The sequence below is a fragment of the Neophocaena asiaeorientalis genome, unplaced genomic scaffold (genome assembly GCF_003031525.2).
Source record: "Neophocaena asiaeorientalis asiaeorientalis breed wild unplaced genomic scaffold, Neophocaena_asiaeorientalis_V1.1 scaffold49, whole genome shotgun sequence".
Classification (NCBI taxonomy): domain Eukaryota; kingdom Metazoa; phylum Chordata; class Mammalia; order Artiodactyla; family Phocoenidae; genus Neophocaena; species Neophocaena asiaeorientalis.
Window position 1 is genome coordinate 2,845,383 of NW_020172456.1, and position 21,237 is coordinate 2,866,619.

The 21,237-nt window shown below is 52.6% G+C and overlaps 1 protein-coding gene across 1 annotated transcript in view; it reads right to left on the minus strand.

Moving 5' to 3' along the window:
* TMEM63C (transmembrane protein 63C) overlaps positions 1 to 20,674 on the minus strand; it is a 59,319-nt gene extending 38,645 nt beyond the window's left edge. The window contains exon 1 of the mRNA XM_024737862.1: positions 20,555 to 20,674. The gene's annotated coding sequence lies outside the window, so the exon portion shown is untranslated. The remainder of the gene's footprint in view (positions 1 to 20,554) is intronic.
* Between the last annotated feature and the right edge of the window lie 563 nt (positions 20,675 to 21,237).

The following is a 21,237-nucleotide window of genomic DNA, read 5'->3' on the forward strand; positions in this document are numbered from 1 at the left end:
AAAAAAAAAAAAAAAAAAAAAAAAAAGAAGGGATTGCAGTTATTGGTAGTGTTAAGGTCTAGGGCATTTCCATGGAGTGAGAGGTTGAGTAGTGTCAAAGAACCATGGGGCTAGACTGTTAGACCATCTCTGTGGATATGTGGATACTGAAATCAGCAAGAATGAAGACAGGAGCAGTAGTGTCATGACATTGAGGCAGGAACTGAACTCTTCCAGGAAGGAGGGGTGTGACCCGGGTTGGGGGGAGTAGATGCCTATGACACAGAGGGGGAGCAGGACATCTAGGCTGACACCCGTGGGTACAAGACGGGGGCTTTTGCAGGGAGGAGGGAAGAATAGTCTGAAAGTTACAAAGAAGAGCAAGAAAGACATCTCTCCCATCCCCAGGTCCATGGTATTGGGAGAGAAACAGAAACCACTCCCGGAGAGGGTGGTAAGGGTCCTGGAGAGTCTTGGGTTTCAGTTCCCAGTGAAAAGGTGATGCTCTGAGGATCTGGGGGGTGTTTCTGGGCACCGTGGGCTCTGGCACTGAAACCCAGTTCCAACTCCTACTTGCCAAGCGACCTGGAGCAAGCTCTTTATCCATGCCTCATTTACTCATCTGTAAAATGGGGATGGTGCTATCAATTAGTACCCACTTCACAGTGCTGTTAAGAGGGATATGTGGATTAAGGTTTATCAGTCATGGAGAAAAATGCCTGGAACACAGGAAGTATCACATAGATATCTGTAAAGTGAAAAGTGGACACAGAGTCCCAGGGGACACATTAGAATGGTTCTAGGTACTAGGGATGGTTGGGTGCTGGGGATGGAGAAGGGAATAAAGGTAAACGGACTGGAGTACAGGAGACAAGAGGTGGCCCGGGAGTCTGGATTCCCTGTGCTAACTCACAAAAATAGGGGAAAAGGGTGTAATGAGATTAGTCCTGGAAAAAGGAAGGAGGACAACACCCGCCTCCGGATCAGCATCTGACGGGAGCAGCGAGCCTCTTGCCTACCTTCTTAAGTTTCCCTACTTTCTGCTCCCCTCTCTTTCTGCCTAGGTTGTCCACAGTTTAATTATCCCAGGTCACTGGTTTCCACGCATTTACACTTACATGTTGTTTAGTTATCCCAGGTCACTGGTTTCCACGCATTTACACTGACATGTTTAGCCAAACGTAAAAGTGTAATAGTTTACGTTGAACACAGTACATTTTAACAGTAAGCCATCTGCCAGAGAGTCAGAGTAGCAGCGATGGCATTCCTGGGGTCTCTTGGCAGATGGAACAGGCATCTCAGCCATCCCAGGCTCTGGGTCAGCTGTGGCAGGAACCTACAGTTCTGCTGGTGGCCACTCAGGGGAGCCCTTGTTGCGGAAGCAGGTGGAAAAAGGAGGAAGGTGCATCTGGTAAGTCTGCAGGCCTTGGGAGAGACTTTTCCTACCTGAGTCAGTTCTCCAGCGAGACTCCCAGTCAGGCCTGGAGGCCCCACTCAGCTACAGGGCTGCTGGAAAAGAACAAATGCAGTGGAGAGTCCACGAGACTTAGGAACCCAGACTGTCTTTGCTGGAGGCATCATCCCTCAGGGCCCCTTTCGTCATCTTTAAGCTTGGAATGCTCTTCCTTGATCATGTGTGTGTTTTGCCAATAGTTTTTTTGCTTATCTTTTCATTCTCTTCGTGGTGTCTTTTGAAACCAAAGTTATAACCGAAGTTATAAATTTTGACAGTCCAATTTATCAAATTTTCTTTTATGGACCATGTTTTTGGTATTGTATCTAAGAAGTCTCTGCCTAACCCAAAGTCTTAAAGATTTTCTTCAATGTTTCTAAAAACCTTATAGTTTTAGCTCTTACAGTAAAGTTGATGATCCATTTTGAGTTAATTTTTGCATATGGTGTGAGGTAAGGGTCTAAGTTCATCTTTGGGCATGTGGCTATCCAGTTGCCCAGCACCTTAAAATGAGGGGAACAGGGGCTTCCCTGGTGGCGCAGTGGTTGGGAGTCCGCCTGCCGAGGCAGGGGACACGGGTTCGTGCCCCGGTCCGGGAAGATCCCACATGCCGCGGAGCGGCTGGGCCCGTGGCCGCTGAGCCTGCGCGTCTGGAGCCTGTGCTCCGCAACAGGAGAGGCCACAACAGTGAGAGGCCCGCGTACCGCAAAAAAAAAAAAAAAAAAAGAGAGGAACAATTCATAAGGCCCTCTCCTCAAGGCTGTCTGGGGACTGGAACCAGGCCAAGGACGTGAAAGAGTTTGGTGAGCTGCTGCACAGCCACAAGGACTTGGGACTGTTGCTATTATTTGGTTAACACTATCCATGATGAGGGCAGGGGAGGGGTCCTGGGCTGTGAAGAGCTCTGGCTTCCATCCGACTCTAAGGAGGTCTGGGTTCTGTATGCTGTTCTTTTCACTCATCAACTCCCACTCTCTCATTCTCTCTTATTCCAAAAGAACCACCCCATCCTTCCTGACCTTTCACAAAGAAGAGCTGCACACTTACTATGGGCCAGGCCTCATGTCAGGATCTAGGGGCCTGGCAGACATGGTTCCCACCTGCACGAGGCTCCCAGACCCACTGGGGAGACACGCAAGCACACAAGGCACGTGCCTCTGTACTCCAGCACGCTCCCATAGCCCAGGGGCCATGGGGAGGGCCCACCATCAAGCAGCCACAGAACCCTTCTGTGGGCACGTGACCTCCAAGCTGAGACGTGAGGTGTCAGAGTCAGCACAGTGCAGCGGGGAAGCGTGGGCAGAGGGAACCGTACTGGCAAAGACCCAGAAGGGAGACAGGGCATGGAGGTTTGGGAAGGTGAAAATGAATACTCGTAGCTCTAGTATAGGATGGATTGCTGGTTTGTTCTTTCATTTGTTCATTCATTCATTCAATAAGAATCCATCGAGTGTCTACTCTTGCCAGGCCCTGTGGAGACCCTGGAAGTACAAACATGCAGTCCTCTTTAGGGAGTCCACAGCCTTTGGGATCTGGGGAGGGGAATGCTGTTGAGAGGCCTGGCCCAGGTTGCCATTCTGCCCAGGAGGACTCCAGCTACAAGGTCCCAGCCTCTAAGCTTGGAGTCCGGTGGAATCCAGCCAGCAAGGTTGTGTCAGGTGCAGGCTTTCAGCTCACCTGGCTGCCCAGCCTGAAGGGGTGGTGAGGAAGGAAAGGAAAGAAAAGAAGAGAGAGCCTCACCCCCACCTCACCACCCTCTTCAGGTTTCTCAGCAGCAAACGAAGCAGTAATGAGGAAGGCTGCCGCGTTGCCATGGAAACACAGAGCAGCACCCAGCCTTTTCTCCTCACCCCTAAACCATGCCTGGACCTTCCTTCTCTCTTCTTTCCGGAAGGAGAGCTTTCTGGAGGTGGAACTAGCTCTTGTGTGTGAAGAAGATGACAGAAAGCTTTCTGGAGACCAGAGTATCGGCCCTGGAAATAATAAAACTCGAAATTTTGAGGGTACTAAAGGAACACAGAGCAGGGACACCAACCTGCCTGGTGCAGGGGGCATAAAGGAACTCCTCTCTTTGGGCATGAATTTCACAGCAGAGCACAGGGAGGCTGTTCAGAGCATCAGGGAAAAGTAGGCTCTCTGGACCCAGAGTGTCTGAGCTTAAGTCCCAGATCCACCCTTGCTAGCTGTGTGAGCATGGACAGTGACTTCACCTCTCTGAGCCTCAGTTTCCACATCTGGAAAGTGGGGATAACAACAGTACTGCCTCTCAGGGTTATTGTGAAGATGAAGTAAGATAATTCACATAAAGCCCTTCACATGGTGCTTGGAAATACATGTGTTCAAAATTAGCCAGCACTGTCATCACTGCCATTAGCTTCTTTGTGAGACGGTAGCGAGGGGCCCAGACGGGACCATTCCTAGCATCCTTCCCCCTACTCTCTCTGGAACAGGCAAAAGGAGAGATGCAGAGCATGGGAAGGACCTTACAATATCCTCAACCTGCAGCCTGTGGCTGGGCTGCTCCTGCCCTTCCTGTACGTGGAAAGCAAATGTCAGCCTTGCTTTTCGGGCCAAGAAGGGGGGATGGTGTTAAGGGTGATTGGTGAGTCAGGATTCTCAGGTCCCTTCAGTTGCACATCTTATCTGATAAGGAAGTGTGAGGCCTTCCTCCCCTCCCATTTCTGCCCCATCTGTCTCCTGCGGCACAAGCTGGAGGCTCAGCAGTCCTAGGCCTGGCCAAAGTTTCCCTCAGAAACTGGGCAAAGGCTTCAGAAAGAACTGGCTTTGCCCTTATTACTCCTCTGGTCCATCGTTCACTTCCAGGCTTCCAGATCTGGCCTGGTTTCAGCTACTGCCGTCCTAACTAGACAGGCCAGCACTTTGCTCCCCACTTCTCCTCCCCACTTGGCCATCTCAAGGCCAAGTCCAAATCCCAGAGTTTAGGTGGTCCAGGAAGCCCTAGAAGCGGCCAATCTTATTAACCCCTAACACTTTATTGAGCATTTATTATAGGAAAATATTTCCTATTGAAGTACTAGCTCATTTAAACCTCAGAAGTACCCTAGGGTACTAGAATCTCCCCTAGATGAAAAAGAAAATTAAGGCTCACAGAGGTTAAATAACTTGCCCAAAGTCACAGTGCTGGTAAGTGGCAGAGCTGGGCCTTGAACTGGGCAGTTCATAACCCTCTGCTCTGACACCTCCTAGACCCTCTGGGCCTCTGCTGGGCTGGCACTGCTGGGCAGGAGTCAGAGGGAAGGGATGACCTCGCTCAAGCCCTAGTCCAGGGATAGAACCTTTCCCAGCCTCTCAGGGTGGTGCAGTGGAAGGTACTGTGGACTGAGGGATCCCAGGAGAGCTGGGCTCTAGGCCACCTGTGTGACCTTGGGCAGGTGCCTTCCCTTCTCTGGGCTGGGGTTTTTGTAGGAGGCTTTCGAGGTCCAGGCTGGAGCCAGGATTCCAGGTGTCCCAGAGACACAGCCTACAGCCACACGGCCTGCATTCCCGGCACTGGCCAGAGCCCACTCTGCTCCACCATCCCCATGAGCTCTCAGGAACTGGTCCACAGGGCCCACATTTTGATTTGGAGAAGCAAATCACTGTAGTCACAAGCCACGTCCTAGGAGAAGCAGCTGTGGGCGGGAAGTCACCCTGATCCCCCCCCAGGTCTCCCCCCTACAGAGTACACAAAGCTATAGCACCTGCCCTGCACCCCCTGCCATCTGGCCTTCTCAGTCTCTTCAATAATTCACCACCTCTTGTTAACAACAAGAAAGATTATTTCCCATGGTTCTGGACCTTAAAAAAATAGCGTTCCTGGCCATGGGCACCCCTCCCATCTCCCTTTCCTCTCTGGGTCTTTCCTTAAATCCCCTTTGCATGCCCTCTGCTCTCAGATCTGCTCCCACCCCGACGCTTTCCAGGACAAAAGCTCAGGGGCTCAGGTTCGCTCTCACCACTAGGGGGCAGTGGCTTTGAGGACAGGGAGGAGGGGAAGCGGGTGTAACCGCCGTGAGGTTCTGGTTAATGTCTTTCCCCACCCGCCATGCAAGCTGGCCATGACTCTTCCCCAAGTGTCAGTAAGCCCTTCCTTGCTCTAAACTGCTCTCGGGTCTCCTCATATCTTCACAGAATGGTTTGCCCAACTTTACACATGAAGAAACTGGGTCACCAGCAGACAAAGAGATCTGCAGAAGGCTGGGAAAAGTGGTAGATTTGGGATCAGAACTTGGGTTTTCTGGTTCCCCATTCAGCACTCTTGGGCTTGGACCTGTGATCCTCAGCCTGGAGTCGGGGACACTGGAATTACCTGGAAGGTGTTTAGTACATCCAGATACTCACGCCCCACTCCAGACTTTAGGCATGAGGATCTCCAGTCAATTCTTACACACAGCCAAGAAAGAGAAACACCAGCTTAAGATTTCTAGGGTTATTTGCATCTAGATAAGGAGTTCTTGAAGATCCAAAAGGTTTTCTGACACCCCCTAAATAAGCAGAGAGGATGAGGAGATTTGGGGATAAAGGATGGAAGCTCAGTGCCCCTTAAATCGTGCCACTGTGGGGCAGCTCATGAGACCGGTCCTTATATTCCTCTCTCCGGAGAGCTCCCCTCCCCTTCCCAGCTTTTTTTTTTTTTTCCTTTTTTGCGGTACACAGGCCTCTCACTGTTGTGGCCTCTCCCGTTGCGGAGCACAGGCTCCGGACGCGCAGGCTCAGCAGCCATGGCTCACGGGCCCAGCCGCTCCGCAGCATGTGGGATCTTCCCGGACCGGGGCACAAACCCATGTCCCCTGCCTCGGCAGGCGGACTCTCAACCACTGTGCCACCAGGGAAGCCCTCCAGCTCATTTTGAGTCTGTGGAAAGTTGGCTGGAAATCTAGAGAGGCCCACACCACCTCTTCACTTGAATCCCCAAACTCTTGCATTTCTCCCTATGTCAGAGATCAATGGCCTGGCCACTTCTTCACGGCGCACCATGCCTGCCGTCTGTCCTGTCCCCATATCTATCAGGACTGCTCTTCCTGCCCTGACTGAGCTTGAGCCACTTCTTCCTGGCCTTGGCTGGAGGCTTGGTCTCAGCAGCCTTACAGTCCCTGGGTCCAGCTCAAAGCCTTCCTCCAGTGAGCAGACCGGTCTGTACCTTGTCCCCACCCTCTTTTTGCAGCCGGCCTTTGCTACCACCACCTGGCACACTTCTCCTGGTTTTCCGTGCACAAGAGTGGCCAGTTCCCTGACAAATCTGTGGGTTTCTTTGGATTTTTTTTTGCAGTACACAGGCCTCTCACTGTTGTGGCCTCTCCCATTGCGGAGCGCAGGCTCCGGACGCGCAGGCTCAGCGGCCATGGCTCACGGGCCCAGCCGCTCCGCGGCATGTGGGATCTTCCCGGACCGGGGCACGAACCCGTGTCCCCTGCATCGGCAGGCGGACTCTCAACCACTGCGCCACGAGGGAAGCCCTCTGTGGGATTCTTGATGGCAGGGCCTATGTCATTGCGGTTCCCCCACCATGACCAACATTTATGGGGCTCAATGAAATAGACGGGTCTTTATCCAGGGCCACATTTGGGGCAGGAAATAAAATGTGGGTGACTTGCAAATGCTTGCATACTGTGCAGAGAGTACCTGAGTCACTCATTTTCACCTCTCCACAGCACATAGTTGGTTAACAAGACTTGCGCCTCATGTCACAGCACAGAGGAAAGGGAACGTACGATTTGGGGTCAGGAGATCGGGTGTGGATCTGGCTCTATTATTTGCTAACTGTTACTCAACCTCTTGCTGCTCAGTTTTCTCTTTTATAAAATGGACATAATTATGTCCATCCTTCCTATACCAGGGTGTTATGAAGATTGCTTAAAGGAGATAGTAAGTGGAGACATTTTTATAAACTATAAGTACCCCAAATATGGGTGGCTGCCTCTGCTATCCTCTTCCTAGGATTGAGGATAGCCCCTAAATGATCCCCTCAATCACCCTTGTGGCCAGCCCCAGCACGGGGTGAGCGGGTTGGTGTTCCATTTTGCCATCACTCCAGCTAAAATCAGAAAGGCACTCAGCACCACGGACAGCACCACACAGAGCAACTCATTTCCGCTGCGCTTCTCTCTGCCAGGGCTCTGTGGGCAGTGCTTGCTGATACCCCTGGCCCAATAACAAGAAGGCCAGGTAACAGCTATTGAATGAGTTCTATGTGCCAGGCACTGTGCCAAGTTTCTTGATGCATCATCTGGGTTAACAAACCTATCGGATTGCCTGTTGGATACGGTCGATGGCCTTCGGCATCCAGCCCCACCTCTTTCTAGTGCGCCTTCCTCTATTGCAGAAGCTGGGAAGCTGAAAACTACATTTACAACACCCCCTTGCAGCTGAGGTTCTGAATACAGATCAGGTTCAGTCGGCTAGATGCACTGGAGGTAGATTTATAAGGCAGCAGTGGGGCGGAGGCCATCTTCTTGCTGTTCTTGCTGTGCTGAGCTGACAAGCAATGTTGAGGAGGGGAAGGAGCTGTCTGCAGCAGATCAATGCCCAGTCTTTGGCTCCCGGGGAACGGAGGGCAAGAAGAAACTGTGGTGCAGGCTGCAGAGGCTCCCTGGTCCTGGCTTGCAGGTGAGAGGATGTGAATTCATGGCTCCAGTAGTCCCATCCTGGCTGTGGCTGAGGAGCAGTTTGTCTAGTGGGTCAGTTCTGTTCTGTTTTAAAGACTCAGGTTCTAACTCTTCTGGTGATTTTATGAGCATGTAATTCTCTGGTTTAAATTCCATTTGCTTAAAGTTCTTAAAAGTGGTTTTTGCTTCCTGTACTAACAACAGATAGGTACTATTATTATCCCATCTTGGGCACAGAGAGGTTAAGTGACTAGCCTAGTTCAGGCAGCCCGTGAGCAGTGGGACCTGAGCCCAGGACATCCACCCACCCAGCCCCCTCCTAATCTTTTTGCTGTGCACCACCCCCAAGGCAGAGAACACTAGCAAACATCCCAGCAAATAGGAATAAAGCCCCCAGGCTAAATACAGAAGCTAAATGGAGAAAAGAAAAAGATGACAGAGAATTCTGGAAACGAACTCCAGGCCCGAGTGGACACAGCTCCTGACAAATCCTCAGAAGAAGAAGGGGAAGGAGACGACACAGATGTTTGTGAAGGGCCAGGCATGGCACTGGTGCCTTCGTATGTTTATCCCACTGACCATCACTCACACCTCACGAGCAAGCTAAGAGGTAGCAGCCTAGGGCTTCCCTGGTGGCACAGTGGTTGAGAGACTGCCTGCCGATGCAGGGGACACGGGTTCCTGCCCTGGTCCGGGAAGATCCCGCATGCCGCGGAGCGGCTGGGCCCGTGAGCCATGGCCGCTAAGCCTGCGCGTCCGGAGCCTGTGCTCCGCAACGGGAGAGGCCACAACACTGAGAGGCTCGCGTACCACAAAAAAAACAAAAAAGAGGTAGCAGCCTAAAAGGTAGGTATCATCAGTATATCCCCATTTTACAGGTAGAGAAACTGATGCTCAGAGAGGTCAAGTAATGGGCCTAAAGCTACACAGCTGGAGAGAGACAGAGGCAGGATTGCAATCTAAGGGTCTGGTTCTACTACGTCATGTGACCTCTGAAGGCACAACCGGGGAGAGAGCTGCTTTGCCCATTCCAGGAGGGCTGTATTCCTGGGGTACAGGAAGACAGGCCCCCCCCTCACATCTGTACTACATCCAAGGGACTCTCCACTAACAGGGAGGAAAGGCTGAGGTGGGCAGAGAGAACTGCAGCACAGCCAGGGGAGATGGTAGCCATTTGGACCCAGGCTGGAGGCTGAGTGCGCCAGCTTCCCCCTCACCCGTCTTACCTCTGGGACCTCCATAGGAGGCCCTCTTCTTGCTGGGAAGGTTCCTTCCCTTGCCCTCCAGACCCTGCACCCCAACTCAGGGCTCATGCCTTTTTGCCTGTGGCCCCCAAGTCGGTGAGCAGCCATGATCATGTCCAAATGGGGCTGGGGGCAGGGGCGAGGCAGTGGTGGGGATGTGTTCGACACCAGCCCCTGGGAGCTGGGCAGTGACAGGGGGACACTGGGAGATGGAGGGGCAACTGCCTACTTGTGCCAAAAAGACAAAGTAGGAAGTAAAAACAGCAGGATATAATGATGTTAAACTAGATGATTTCAATTCTAAACGAAAGGCGGGGGATGGGGGGAGAATAAAAAACCAAAATAATGCCTGTAGAAAAAAAGACCAGCTATCCCTGGGTGGTGAGACTATGTTCTTTCACTGGTCTTTAAAAAATTTTTCTGAATTTGAAAAACTATTGAATATGAGCATGAATTATTATTTATAATTAGAAAAAATCGTATTTTAAAAGGCAGGCTTGATATTTCTAAGCCTACCTACAATCAGCTTCCCTTCATCCTTCGGCATCAAATCCTTCTTCTTCCCCTCTCAAGTGCCCACATTTTGACCAGCTACCACTCAAGCTTGTCAGGGGGGTCGAGGGGGTAGTGCGGGGTGCAGGGGCCTGGCCCTCGGGGTGATAAGTGGTCCAGGGGTTCCTGTGCAGGCTGCCTGCTCAGAAAGAAGATTCAAGGCCTGAATCTGAGGCCACCTTCTCCTCCCTCCATGGCTTGGCCAGGTGCAGGAAGGTCAAGGCTTGACCTTGCACCACGTGGGCCAAGGTAGCCGCCAGGCCCCTGGGGGTCAGCCTGGAAGCCAAGACAGCTCAGTAGCTCCTCTGGCAGCTGCGGTGCTGACCGCAGCGTGAAGACCCAGGTGCAGTGATCAGGGAGGGGGCTCCGTGGCTCCCCAGCACAGTTCTCACCTGGGCAGGCGGGGGCCAGCCTGCCCTGCCCCCCGCTCTGCCCCTTCCTTCTTCCCCAGCCCACCCCAATCAATCAGTGGAAGATGGGGACCACTTGGGGGGTGGTCTGAACCTAGATTCCCGTGGGGAAGGGAACAAAAGAGAAAGAGGAGCCTCTTGGGCTCGGCCTGACCTCTGGACGCTCTCTGAGGTGCCTGACAGGCTCTGGTGCACACTCCCTTCCAGGTTATGAAATGTGTTTACAGCCATCATCCCACCTGACCCCCAACAGCCCTGTGGGGGCAGGAGTGATGACTGTCCCCATCTTACCAATGAGGATGCTGAGGCCCAGAGAGGGTGAGGAGCCTGCCCAGGGTCACACAGCCAGCAGTGGTAAAGCAGATGGAGGTGGGGGTCTGAAGCCAGCGCCTGAGCTTTTCCATAGCTCACTGCTCCTTCTGACATCTGAGCTCTTGACTCCTGGCCTGCTCCAGGGGGAGGCCCCCTTGGCCCCAGGGACTCCTCCAGTGTTAACTCCCCCATCTCCCTCTAAGAAGCCTCAGCTCCAGCAGATGGGTAGACCCCTGTCCCTCACAGGTCTTGGCTTCCTCCGCTCCCTCCATTCTTCCGCTCTGTGCAAAGGCCTCTAAGAAGCCTCAGCTCCAGCAGATGGACAGAGCCCTGTCCCTCACAGGCCTTGGCTTCCTCTGCTCCCTCCGTTCTTCCGCTTTGTGGAAAGGCCTCTAAGAAGCCTCAGCTCCAGCAGATGGGTAGACCCCTGTCCCTCACAGGCCTTGGCTTTCTCCGCTCCCTCCATTCTTCCGCTCTGTGCAAAGGCCTCTAAGAAGCCTCAGCTCCAGCAGATGGACCGAGCCCTGTCCCTCAAAGGCCTTGGCTTCCTCTGCTCCCTCCGTTCTTCCGCTCTGTGGAAAGGCGTCTAAGAAGCCTCAGCTCCAGCAGATGGACCGAGCCCTGTCCCTCAAAGGCCTTGGCTTCCTCTGCTCCCTCCGTTCTTCCGCTCTGTGGAAAGGCGTCTAAGAAGCCTCAGCTCCAGCAGATGGACAGAGCCCTGTCCCTCACAGGCCTTGGCTTCCTCTGCTCCCACCGTTCTTCCGCTCTGTGCAAAGGCCTCGTGAGCCTCCCCACAACAGGATGCCCCACCGTCGAGCCAGCTCAGCTCCGCTTCCTCCAGGCGCCCTGGGTCTCAGCAATTTCATCCTCCCCTCGACTCTTAGAGGCCTCACGTATCCTTTCTTGAGTTCTCTAAGGGTAGTAGGTGCTAAAGAGAATGAGATGTGTCTCTCGCTTTGCCAACCTCATTCTAGAAGGGACGTGACAAAGGCCTTGCTTGGCTAAGAGGCAATTATAATATACAGTGTGTAAAAAGGGCTGCCACAGGGGCAGGACTCACCATGAGGGGAGCTGAGCCCAATCTGGAGTGTCTAGGGACCCTTCCAGGATCAGGGGAGCCTAAGTTGTCCTGCAGGTCATGATGGACTCTGCTGGAAGGGCTCTCTGTAGCTCTCCTTAACTTGGCCAACAAGGCCTGCCTATGGCTCTAGCTTCATCTCACCCAACTCTCCCCTCATTTCCATCCTCTGGTCCCTCTGCCTGTCCCTCAATGCCTGCAGCATGCCACCTTCCCTCTTGCCACAGGGCCTTTGCATATGCTCGTCCTCCTACCTGGAATGTTCCCCTTCCCATGAGTTAACTCGTTCTCCCACTAGTTGATCTCAGCTCAATTTTTGCTTCCTTAGGGAAGAACTCCAGACCAGGTCAAGCCTACACATTCCATCCTGGGAGACAGACATAGGGGGCATTTAGATGTGGGTCCCTAGGGAGAGCTAGACTCCTTGGGTCCAAATCCTGCCTCTGCTGTTTACTAGCTTCATATCTTGAGGTGAGTGTCTTAACCTCCCGGGCCTCAGTTTCCTTATTTGTAAAATGAGAATGTTAATAGCATCTACCTTACTGGGTGGATGTGAGGAGTCCATGAACCAATTCACGTGAAAACACTCAGAACAGTGCCTAGCACATAGCCATGCCTCAATACAGTGAAGTGTTATTTCCTGGTGAGCACCTAGTACCTCTGATTTTATTTATGGGATGACACAGCAAATGGCTGACTCCCCCAGTGGATGGCAAGCTCCTTGATGACACAGCCCAGGGCTTTATTTGCTCATTATTTTCTCTGCTGTGCTGGGTAGAGCATAGTGCTTTACAAATATTTGTTGAAGAAAGGAACAGATTGGCAGTGGGGCTAGGGCGGGTCTCATTTGGCCCCAGGATCTCAAACTCAAGAGTGTTTTGGCTGGAGAGGCTCTTACAAATCCTCTAACCTAAGCCCCTCCTTCCCCAGATGAGCAAAGGTTGCTGCTGGCTAACATTTCCCTGGCTTCCAGTCTCACAGGTCTCCTGCCCAGCTCCCTCTCCCCCTGCGTTCTGCTCCCTCAGTGGATTGAGGGCATGGTGAAATCTCGGACTGAGGCGTCCATTTCTAGCGATTTAGGGGAAAAAAAGTGGCACGTCATCTCATATCTGAGGGTTGTGGAAAAAAATACATGCCCACCACAGCCTTGTGAAGCTGCAGGCTTCCATTCAACCTGAGTTATTGCCGTAATTCCCGTCTCCGTGGTAACAAGTCCAGACTAAGCCTTCAGCTAGCGGAGACTGGGCAAAAGGCTTGTCTGCAGCAAGACCCCATCCCCCAGCCTAAGATGCCAGCAGTGTCGTTCTCTCTTCAGCCTCTTCCCTGATGGATTCCTCTGCAGGAGTCCTGAGTGGACTGAGAGAGGAGGGCAGGGGAGATGCAGCCACAGCAGAGGCCCCAGTCCATCCCAGAGTCAGCCCCAGTTAGAGCCGGATGAAGGCGCCTGCAGCAGAAGCAAATACGCAGGACGCTACTGGGTGCTGTCCTACCCCAGCTGTGTCTGCTGCCACATGGGCTCTGGTGGATGGTGCCACATGCTGGGGGAGACAGAGAGACCCAAGGCTCTGCAGCCGGGAGGCTGAGCCCTAGTCCATGCAGACCAACCAGCTGTTGATGATTCGCTGGTGTGCAGACAGAGCCAGCCTTAACTGAACACCTGCTCTGTGCCCGGCACTGGACTAGGAAGTGGGGAGGAAAGACACATAGCAGACGGACCTGCCCTCGGTGAGCTCACAGTCAGGCGAGAGCACACAATCGGAACAAAGAGGAACAGGTGCTCTGTTCAGTGAGGAAAGCAAGATGCAGGTGCCACCTCCCATGCACCTGCCTGCGTCTGGACTTTCTCCAGAAGGAGACTCAAGGAACTCTGGACAGTGGTTGTCTCCTGGGAGAGGAATACCACCTGGGGGGTGGAGGCCGAGGCAGGGAGAGGAAGGCTTTCTTTTCATGATATTTTCATTTTAATTTTTGAATTTTGTACTAAGTTCACATCGAACCAAACCAAACCAAAAAAAGCAAAACAAAGATGAAAAGCACCACGTGACAGGTACTACAATAGGGTGTGAACTTTGTGCTCGGCTCGGGGAGGAGGAACCGGCAGCTCTGACATCAAGGGACTCAGAGTTCTCATCTGCAAGGGGTGTGTGTGTGTATCTGTGTGGGTCTGTCTCTGTACCTGTGTGTTCGGGATGTGTGGACCTACTGGATTGAATAGTGTCCCTCCAAAGTTCATGTCCACCTGGAACCACAGAATATGACCTTATTTATGTAAGTGTATATGGTGATGGATGTTAACCGGAGGCTAACTGGACTTACTGTGGTGATCATTTTGCAATATAAGCAAATATCCAATCATTATGTAGTATATCCGAAACTCATATAATGTTATCAATTATACCTCAACAACTGGGACTTCCCTGGTGGCTCAGTGGTTAAGAATCCGCCTGCCAATGCAGGGGACACGGGTTTGAGCCCTGGTCCGGGAAGATCCCACATGCCATGGAGCAACTAAGCCCGTGCGCCACAACTACTGAGCCTGCGCTCTAGAGTACGTGAGCCACAACTACTGAAGCCCGCGGTGAGACAAATACTGAAGCCCGTGCACCTAGAGCCCGTGCTCTGCAACAAGAGAAGCCACCATAACAAGAAGCCTGCGCACTGCAATGAAGAGTAGCCCCCGCTCGCCACAACTAGAGAGAGCCCGCACGCAGCAACGAAGACCCAACACAGCCAAAAATAAACAAATAAAATAAATAAATTTATTAAAAAAAATTATACCTCAACTAAAGAGAAAGAATATACCCTTATTTAAAAATAGGATCTCTGCAGAGATAGTTAAAATGAAGCCATACTAGATTAGGGTGGGCCCTAAATTCAGTGACTGGTGTCCTTACAATAAGGCTACATGGAGACACACAGAGAAGAAAACCATGTGAAGACAGAGGAAGAGACAAGCAAAGGAACACCCAGGGTTGTCAGCAACCACCAGAAGCTGGAAGAGGCAAGGAAGGATTCTTCCCTAGAGCCTGCAGAGGGAGCGTGGCCCTTCCAACAGCTAGATTTTGGACTTACAGCCTCCAGAACTACGAGAGAACAGATGTCTGTTAAGTCACCCTGTTTATGGTAATTTGTTACAGCTGCCCTAGGAAATGAATACAATAGGTCTATGCATTTGTGTTTGTGTATTTTGAGGTGTGTGTATCAATGGGTTTTGAATGTGTGTGTATCTGTGTATGTTTTGGGGGGTATTTGGATGTGCTTGGGAAAGTGTTTATGACTGTAATTTGAATTTTGGGTGCTTGTGTGCGTTTTGGGGTGCATGCGTGTTTATGTGTTCATATATGTGTAGTTGAGTTATGTGTGTGCGTTTATGTATGTGTGTATGTGTGTTTTGGTGTGTTTGCGGGCATATGTGTATACAGCCAATGATCTATCTCTAGGGTCTCGCTCAGCCCTAACATTCCAGAAGCCTGCCCTGGGGCCCCTGCTGTAGAGGCTGGCCTCCAGAGGATGCAGGCCAGTGGTTGTGGAGACGCACTAGCTTCAGGCTAGGTTGGAGCAGCACCCCGTCTGGCCTAGAGCCACCTGGGAAAGGGGAGGTCCGTGGGGAGAGTGTCCTCCATTGCACCTGTCCTGTCGGCCTAAGGGTTTCAAGGTCAGGATGTGGGTCTAGCAGGAGCCATACGCTGGGGGCCTAGCCTGACAGCCTTCTTGGAAGCCTCCGGCAGAACAGAGGCCCCTGAGAGAGAGAGAACCCCTCCCGTGAATCTGAGTTACTTTGAAACATTAGAGCAGTGGTTCTCAAACTTTGGTACGTCAGCATCACCTGGAGGGCTTGTTACACCACAGATGGTTGGGCCCCACCCCAGAGTGTCTGATGCACTAGGTCTGGGGTGGAACCTGAGAATTTGCGTCTCGAATAAATTCTTGGGTGATGCCGACACTGCTGGACCTGGGACCTCGTTTTGAGAATCACTGCGTTAGACCATACAACAGGGGATGGGGTTCCTCTTCTCCCTTGCGTAGGCCTTGCAGCAGGCTTCCAGCTCTTTTCGGACAGGCCCTGGACAAGTCAGGGCTGGCAGGCTTAATCCTATTCTCACAGTCTGTCTCTCACAGTTACCCACCTGTCACTCAGGAAATCATTTATTCAGCAAAATAATGGGCTCTGCTCCCCGCACTCAAGGCACTTACACTCTAGGCACAAGATTCTGGTGGGCACACAGACCCCCAAAGAAACCACGACACGTCTGCACAAGTGGACTCAGGAGGCCTGCTGAAGGGATGCTGGGAGCATTGAGGAGGAGCCCTTGACTGAGCCTGGGGCAATCTGGAAAGGCTGCCTGGGGCAGGTTTCAGCCAGGGCAGCTCTTAAAGGAAGAACAGCAGTAGCTACACTAATTGAAAGCTTACTGCCAGGTACTGTGCTAAGACTTTGCAAGCATGAGCTCTTTCAATCCTCACAACAATCCCAGAATGGGAACTGTTGTCACTGAAGGGAGATCTGAGCCCAATCTGCAGCCTCATTCCCAGCCTCGAGCATCTATGGGGATCCCGACCTGAAAGAGGAGCTGTGGTGTGGAGGCCAGGGCAGGACATTCCAGGAAGAGACCACATGTGCATCCCTGCAGAGAGGGTGGTGGGCTCAGATTGTGTCCAGCCTTTCCCGCTGGAAAAGCACCACCCTCCCCTTGGGGCAGCAGACTAGGGAGGGACAGCCCGCTGGCTGCCTCGCTGCCTTGGGCAGGAGCTGGAGAGAGGCAGAGGGAGGGTGCTCTCTCTCTGAGTGCAGCTCCTCCAGCAAAGGGTGGGAGCCTGATGGCAGAGGCTGCAGGTCTGCCTCACATGGCTTCACTTGGCCGGGGCCGAAGTGGGGACACAGGGGCCTGAGACTCCCAGTGCTGCAGGGGTGCGGCCCCCTATGTACAGACTTGTTTGTGATGAAGTTTAGCCCTGAAGACAGGCTGAGGGGTGACTGGCTGGCACAACCTCCATGACTTCGCGTGGCCCCCAGGCAGTCTCTGTGTGGCTCTAGGGGTCCCTGACCTCCTCAAGTAGAGCACAAGCCCCCAGGCCAGGGGCCAGCCTCCTGCCCCTTGGGTGAGGGGTAAGGAAAGCCACTCTGAGCCATGCTAAATGAGTACTCAAATAGTGACCTGAATCCAGAGGATGGAGCCAGAGGAAATGAGCTCCAGCCGCAGCAAGAGGTATTCTAGTTAGAAACCAGGAAGCACTGGCCTAAGATGCTCATGAGAGAAGAGAGACCTTCTTCTGGGGAAGAAGAGGGGCCTAAACTTGTGTCTTTGACAGTCCGCCTGTCTGGGAAAAATATGGTGGGGAGTTCTCTCTCCCCTTCCTTCACTAGCTTCTCCATCAAATCTTACCTACATTTTAGTTCCTTCTCTCCTTTCCTGCTCACCTCCCATTTCTGCCTTCTTTGTCTGAGTAGGCAAAGGCTCTCTCAGCTTGTCTCAGTGTTGCTGGGGGCCTTTGAGCCTGGGCACACTCGTTCACTCAGCCCTCTATCTGCTGGGCTCTGCCTGTCAGGTGGGAGATCAGACAGTTAAACCAATGCCCACACCCAAGGCAGCCTAAGGACCACGCAACGAGAAAGGTACAAGCCAAGGTGATGGGGCTGAAAGACCACAGCCTCGGGGCCAGGGAAGGCTTCAGAGAAAGGCACGTGGGGTTTCTAGGCTGGCAGAAACCAGTGGGGGCAGGGGCAGTTCAAGCAGAGGGGACAAACGAGTGGAGAAGGGAAGCATAGCATGGAATATTCCAGAAATAGCAGGTAGACTGGCTTGGCTGCAGAAGTGAGGTGAGAAGAATCTTGTAAGATAACAGGCAGGTTGGGGACCATGAGGTCCTGAATTTCAGGCTGAATGATTTGCACTTAATTGTGCAGGCAGTAGGGAGCTATTGAAGGTTTTGGAGGAAGAGCATGACATTATCTGGGCTGAGATTGGAAGGGATTCTAGATTTTGCTCCTCTGCTAGGAGCTCCCGAAAGGCACCCGGCCCTGATTCTGAGTCCACAGACTTCTCAGGGGTTCCCAAGGGGAGCAGACAACAGGTGTCTCAAATGTCACCTTTTTGGTGATGCCTATCCTGATGACCTTATTTAATAACTCAACTTCCCCGGCACTCCCCATCCCCTTTTCCTTCTTTGTTTTCCCATCACATTCATTGCCTTCTAACATACTTCATCCATGGTTTATGCTGTTTATTGTCTGCCCCACCCTCATTAGAATGGAGGCCTCTTGAGGGCAGGGTCCACGTCTGTTTTACTTGCTGTTGAATGCTCCAGGGCCTAGCATAGTGCCTGGAATCCCAAAAAATCCATTCATGTGTGGAATGAATCAAGAGAAAAATACCACCCTGCATGAACCAGCACAGTCTGGTTTGTTTCCTCCCTGTCACTTCGCTCCTGGCTTCCTAAGCTTGGCAGTGCCTGAGTGGAAAAATCTCTGAGAAAATCAGACAGAATTCTGCTTCTTCCCTGCTGCGCCTCTCACCCTTGCCAGAAGTCTGAGAAGATTTGGACTGCTCCTTCTTCCTTATGCTGCCCACAACGCCACCACTTCCCTTCATCTTGGAGTGGGGGCCACTCGAGGAAAATTTCAGTTAAGGGAAGCAAGAAGCTTGCAGGACTGAGGCATCCCCACTCAGTAGCCTGGAAGAACAACTCTGATGGACTCATCAGAATAAGCACATTAACGAGCTTCCACCACTGCGTGCACTATACAGGGGCTCTAGGCATTTTGTTCCATTCTGACCTCCCATCAACCCTATGGAGTGGGTATTATCCTCCCATGTTACAGATGGAAAAATAGAGGCTCAGAGAAGCTAATGGATAAGGCCAAGTTCTTCCCACCAGATGAGGAGCCCCATTTTGAAGATGGATCTATCCTCCTCCAACCCAGTGCTTGCTGCTCCACGGCACACGGCCTCTCTTCTGCCAGAGAAGCAGCCGAGATGCGTGGAGCGGAGCTTGCTGAGTTCTCTGTCCAAGGTGCCACATCATGGGTGGTCTCTGTTGGCCTCGGGCTTCCCACCTGAGCTATGGAAGCTGAAGTTTTGGCCACGTCCCAATGATGAACGAGGACAATGACGTCACACCTGCCACCTGGCCTGAGCTCATCAGGGTGTGAACACTGCCTGTTCTGGCCCGTGGCCAGGCGTCCTCTCCTCACTCCGGTGTGCACCATGAGAGCCGGAGTCCAAAAGAGGGCTCCCTGCCTTTGCGGCCCCAGCAGATGCAGGGAAACCAAACCTACCCCTGTGTACAGATCTAGCGCCCAACAGATCTAGCTCCCCACCAGTGGGGAGGCCAAAGAGCTTGGATCAAAACCCCAGCTGTGAGTTCCCAGCCGAGGAACGCAGTTAACCTGCCTGGAGGGTAGAAACTCTCTCTCTCAGCAAACATTCAGCAGTCACTAGATAGGCAATGGGGAGCCATGGATGATTTTAGAGCAGGGGAGTGAGGACTGCGCGGTGGTTTAGGGAGGTTGAACCAGGCAGCAAATCATGGTTGGGGGAGAACAGGCTTTCGTAATGATCCGAGCTAACGTGTTAAACACTCACTCACTGAGTGCTAGAGTTGTTTCAAGTGCTTCATAGATATCAACTTTTCTCTTCATAGTAACCCTAGGGGGTAGTATGTTGTTATTCCCATTTTACAGATGAGAAGACTGATGTGTAGAGAAATTACAAGGCTAGTAGGTGGTGGAGCTGGGAGCTGAACTCACCTGGCTCCCAAGCCTGCCTTCTTTACCGTTATTTGATGCTGCCTCTCACAGTGATCTGGCTTGGGGGAACAAGGGTCCAGCATGGTCTGGGCAGTGGGCAGGGCCAAAGGAAGAGAAGTGAAACACGGCCTGCGGTTTAGACTCCTTGCCTTGGAGGGCTCTCACAAGGCCAGACCAGGAGAGTATAAGGGAGATGTGACCATCAAGCGCTTTGATCTGAACTGAAAAGAACTATAGCTCAGATCACTTTTATTGATAATGGCAACAATCACAATGTTCTTGGCCAAGAGCCCATACAGGATAACTTCTTTCATGGAAAAGAAATTTTAGAGACTCTCAGACAAAGAAATCTTATCACAGTTATAGCCTCCCTTGACTATCCAATCCTTTCTTGGTTTTATGTATTAACTTATTTACTTAAATAGGAGAGAAAGCCTCACTTTGATGCTAACCTGGCTTTAACACCTTCTAGCTTTGGAGGTCTGATCACCACCAGCATCCTTTTCGAAAAGGAGGATGAGTTTCTGGGAGTCACCAGGTAGATGGAAGGAGAGGGAGGGAGCAGGGGCTCAGGGTGGCTGAGGCCGTGTGGGGAGGAGGCAGCTGCACCCAGGAAGGGCCCTGAGACCCAGGGCTTCCTGTGCTGTTTTAACAAGATTACGCTTGATTCCTCTGAGATGTTCGCCTACACCATTTTAAATGACACTATTCATATAAGTAATGCTTGAGAAGTTAAAAGAAACTGAGATTGGAACATATCACTGAGTCCTTCCAGCTCCAACAGTCTATGAAGATACCATCTGTCTTAACCTTTTCCCAAGGAAAAATTGTCAAGAGGCAGGGAACTCTCAGAAGAGCCTGGTCAGGCTGGGACTAGGCCCGTTCCCAAACTGGAGTCAGCTGGGCAGGAGCCACTCGGGACTCAGCTAGCAGCTCAGGCTGGGGGCATCCTAACCAGGGCCAGAGAGTCTTTGGCCCCTTTCCCAGGTCTCATGAGCCAGGGTCACCTGGGACAGTGTCCTTCCTGGCCTCTCCGGTTAGGCTATGGATTTAGGAGGGCTGGGGAGGGCCTTTGCTCAAGCGTTGACTAGACAGCCACGGGCCATGGGCTTGAGGAAGGAGCTGGTGGTAGGGGCTTTGCCCTGCTGGGCAGGGTGATGGCAACAGCACCTACCTGGAGCAGCAGGTGAGGTCGGGGACTCGGGAGATGGGCTGTCACTGGCCCTCCCTCCTCTTAATCAGTCCTCAGGTGCTTCCAAGCGTCCCGGCTGCGTCCCTGCTTAATTCCTGACCACAAAGATGGGTCCTCCAAGGCTCTGTGGCACAGGGACAAAGAAGCGCTCTCAGGGCAGGCGGGCATGGATTCCAGTCCTCCCTGAGCCTCCCTGTGGCTCCTCCCCAAGCCCAAGCAGGCCAGGCCCCTCCCAGGTCCAACATGCTTGTCAGCATGTTCCCACAAGGCCTGACTCAGGGGAGCTCTGCACCCCGGATGCAGCCATGACCCCCAGTCTGCCCCCCACCTCCACATCCAGCTGCCCAGCCCTGGGGTGGCTGAGCCAGGGAGCCATCCTTCACCGCAGATGGGCAAGGGCCCAAAGGGAGGGGGACCATGGACGGAACACTGCACTGGAGTCCTGGCACCTAGGTCTGCTCTGCTACTTCCCCCTGGTGAGCTAGAACACTCCCACTTTCCCTCGGTGGGGTGGAGGCTTCAGCTAGATACACAGACACTGCCTGCAGGGCTGAGCTGGGGAGATCAGAGAGACCCATAACCATCAGGTGACTTCAAGTAAGACCAGGATCATCTTGGGGTGGAGGTCTTGTAAACTGCAGGTTTAAGGGCCCTATCCTAGCCCA